Source organism: Cicer arietinum, chromosome 1, assembly GCF_000331145.2.
Source record: "Cicer arietinum cultivar CDC Frontier isolate Library 1 chromosome 1, Cicar.CDCFrontier_v2.0, whole genome shotgun sequence".
Taxonomy (NCBI): domain Eukaryota; kingdom Viridiplantae; phylum Streptophyta; class Magnoliopsida; order Fabales; family Fabaceae; genus Cicer; species Cicer arietinum.
Genome location: NC_021160.2, coordinates 41228016 through 41232651, shown reverse-complemented (window position 1 = coordinate 41232651; position 4636 = coordinate 41228016).

The window sequence follows — 4636 nt, the reverse complement described above, 5'->3', positions numbered from 1 at the left end:
GCTTACTCTTTCACAATTCAATCTCCACCTCAACACCCTTTTTATCTCTTTACATTCTCTTTCCTTCTTAAATCGAAACTTAATTGGTATTCAGGATCATTGCCATGTTGCGAAAAATGGGTTTGTGTCTGGTGTTTTTGGGGATTCCCATGATGCGTACAAGGTGTTTGAAGAAATGGGTTTGTGTCTGATGTTTTTTGGATTCCCATGATGCGTACAAGGTGTTTGAAGAAATGGGTTTGTGTCTGATGTTTTTTGGATTCCCATGATGCGTACAAGGTGTTTGAAGAAATTAGGTGTCTGATGAATATTATTTTTAAAGCTTTTTTACAGCGCTTTGTCAAATAAGCGCTGTAAAATGTCTTTTTTACTCACTTTCAAAAGAGTCGTTTACAGCGCTTTGTGTGAAAAGCGCTGTAAAAGGTATAAAACACTCATTATTTTATTTTTAAAAGGATCTTTTACAGCGCTTTTTAAGATAAGCGCTGTAAAATGTCTCTTTATTTTATTTTTGTGTTTGGTTTATTTGGGTTGGGATGACATTAAAAACATTTTTATCATTGTTTATTGGATTAAAAATATTGTTATCATTGTCTTTATCACAATACTTTAGGAGATGATGAATTATTAGAAATGAGTATTCTGAAGAATCTATATATATATATGCACTGAGCAAAAGAGAATCTCTCTATTCAGTTCAGTTCAGTTCATGTAAATTACTAATTTATATTCAGTTCAGTTCATGTAAATCAAGCTAAATATAAAACACTCATTGTTACATGAACTTGGTATAAAACACTCAAATCAAGCTAAATATAAGCAGAAAATAAATTAATCAGAAAATAAATTAATCAGAACTTAGTATAAAACACTCAATTCAGATTACATGCATATTTACAATAACACAGTTCAGATTACATGCATAGCTTATATAAAACAATTAAACATATATATACATTAAGATGCCCTTCTTCTTTTCCTGGTGACATTCACATTTGTTTGTCCATTTACAATACGAAACGATGGATTAATCCAAATTCCCTCATCATGATCATCTCTAAGATATAAACCATCATCAGTTGAATCAATTTCATGTGGTTGTTGTGATGTTGCAAATAAAAGATCATTACCAACATCTTCATCATTATTGTTATCATCACTTATTTTATTGGTCGATAGGACAACAGACCATTTATCATTAGAAGGATCAGTGACATAAAACACTTGTTGAGCTTGCGACGCTAAAATAAAAGGCTCGTCTTTGTATCCCACCCTATTAAAATCGACAAGCAAGAATCCTGACTCATCAATCCGAACGCCATTATTATTATCGACCCACTTGCAACCAAATATGGGAACACGAAACATTGTGTAGTCTAACTCCCATATGCGCTCGATAACCCCAAAATATGATAGATTTGCATATATTGGGTTTTTGTCTTTTGCACTTGAGACATGCATCGCTTCAGCTACGAGAGTGACTCCACTATTTTGCATAGTGGTCTGATCATCTTGTTCTTTGGTATAAAATGTGTAGCCGTTAATAACATAACCAGTGTAAGAAAAGACATGTAAGCTCGGACCATTTGCTAGCCACCTCAATCTATTTGAAATTGATCCGGGGTCTATATCAAATTTTGACATTATGTGATTTTTTAACCATGTTACAAAACTTCGATTGTGCTCTCGAGTTATCCAATTTTGATTCCTATTCATGTTCAAACGAGATAACTGATCAATGTGTATTGTAACATACGGTTGAACCTCATCATCATTGTGCAGAACATACAATTGTGCCTGCTCCCATTCTGTCCTTGATATAGTCAGTAGTCTCCTTCCAGTTATCCCTTCTCCTGATAGTCTTCCCGAATGACGAGACATGGGAAGCCCTATGGATTCAACATTGGACAGATATTCAGTACAAAATTCAGCAGCCTCTTCAACAATGTATCGTTCAGCAATACAACCTTCTGGTCGACTTCTACTTTTTACGTACCCTTTTAATATTTTCATATATCGTTCTATCGGATACATCCATCTCATATAAGCTGGCCCACAAAGTTGTGTCTCCTTAACCAGATGAACAGTAAGGTGAACCATTATATCAAAAAACGATGGTGGGAAATACATTTCAAGCTCACACAAAGTAACAACAATTTCCCTCTGCAATGTCGGTAATTTCTGAGGGTCGATCACTTTACTACAAATTTCCCTGAAGAAGAAACATAATCTAGTTAAGGCTAGTCGAACTTTTTCAGGTAAAATGGAACGTATACCTATTGGTAGCAAATGCTCCATTATAATATGACAATCATGGGTCTTCAAACCTTTTAACTTGAGGTCTTTCATACAAACCAAATTTTTAATGTTCGAAGAGTATCCTTCTGGAACTTTAACTTCGTGTAGAAATTTACATAAAACAATTTTTTCCTTTCTAGATAGAGTATGAGCGGCTGGAGGTAGATATGTGCGATTTCCTTTCTTTACTGGAGCCAGTTCATTTCTTATTCCCATATCGACCAAGTCCAATCTTGCATTGACGCCATCTTTAGACTTTCCTGGAACATTGAGTAACGTACCAATAACACTTTCAAATACATTTTTCTCAATATGCATCACATCGAGGAAATGTCTTACATACAATGACTTCCAATATGGCAATTCAAAGAAAATTGACTTTTTCTTCCACCCAGTTTTCACCAGCTCTCCCGCAAAAGGTTTGCCAAATTTATTGGTCAAACCTTGTACTTTTTCAAGTATTTGATATCCAGTCGGTGCTAAAGGAGCTTTACCTTCCTCTGATTTTCCATTGAATGCATTTCTCCACCCACGATACTGATGACTATAAGGTAAAAATCTACGATGTCCAAGAAACACATTCTTCTTACAATGTTTCAACCGCATCCAATTTGTACTCTCTTCACATATAGGACATGCACACTGACCTTTAATGCTATATCCTGATAAATTACCATATGCTGGAAAATCATTAATTGTGCCGAACAACATAGCCCTCAAATTGAAACATTCTTTCTTATACCCATCATAAACTTCCACACCTGTCTCCCACATACTTTTTAAATTTTCGATTAGAGGAGTCAAGTATACGTCGATATCATTCCCCGGTTGTTTGGGTCCAGAAATTAACAGAGACAACATCATAAACTTACGCTTCATACATAACCATGGAGGTAGGTTATATATTACCAAAATCACAGGCCACGTGCTATGTGAGATGCTTTGAAGACCATGTGGATTCATTCCATCAGTAGAAAGTGCAAGTCTTAGATTTCTTGACTCTATCCCGAATTCAGGATACTCGTGATCAATTTTTGCCCATTGTGGGGAATCTGCAGGGTGTCGAAACATTCCATCTCTAATTCTTTCATCTGCATGCCATGTCAAGTGTTTTGAATCTTCTTCACTGCGATACATGCGCCTAAATCTTGGTATTATAGGAAAATACCACACGACTTTTGCTGGAGTAGATTCTTTCTTCTTATATCGAGAGACATTGCATTTCGGACACGCCTTAAGTAGTTCATATTCGTTTCGAAATAAAATGCAATCGTTAGGACACGCATGAATCCTTTCGTAACTCATTCCAATAGAACACAAAATCCGTTTAGCCTCGTAGGTTCGACTGGGAAGTTCATTATCATCTGGCAACATATCTTTTATGAGTGTTAATAATTCTGTAAAGCTTTTATCAGACCATCCATTACTCGCTTTTAAGTTGTACAACTTTAATATCGCTGACAGTCTTGTGAATTTAGTACAACCATTATATAATTCTTTCTCTGCATCACTCAACAAACTTTCAAACATTTTAGGACAATCTCGAAGATCTTCTTCAACTGCTTTTGCAATCTCATCAACTCGGTCCGGCTCATATGTATCTGTATCGAAGTCAGTTGAAGCATATGTCGAACTATTCTCAAAATTAATGTTTCCTTTTTTTTTTCTCACCATGTCTTATCCAACATGTGTAGCTTTGATCAATTCCATTACATACTAGATGTCCTTCTAATTCATCTTCTCTAACACGTTTTCCAAAACAACATTTTAAACAAGGACAAACTACTCTATTTGGATCTTTTGCATTCTTCACTGCAAACTCAACAAACTCCTTCACTCCAATTTCATACTCTTTTGACAATCGATTGGCTGAAATCCATTTCCTATCCATATTATACCACCTATATAAATGCAGTAACAAAAATAATAAGCTTTCAAAACATATCAACAAGTTTCAAAAAGAAACCAATATCAACTAACAATTTCAAAACAGAACAGATCATGTGGTATGAGTTTTTGACAATTTTTGACAATTTCAAAACATAACAGATCATGTGTAAAAGAGATTTAATATATATATATAACAATTTTTAGTAGATTTAATATATATGTAGCAAAACATAACAGATCATGTGTAAAAAATACCTGAGACAACGTAGATGGCCGCACAGTACGTAGAGGATATTAGGGTTCCCAACGTATATAATTATTTGAAAGATGTAGAGGATATGAGGGTTTCCAACGTATATAATTATTTGAAAGATGCAGTTTACAGCGCTTGTGAAAAAAGTGCTGTAATAGGTAGTTAAATTCAATGAAAGCGCATGTATTTTACAAC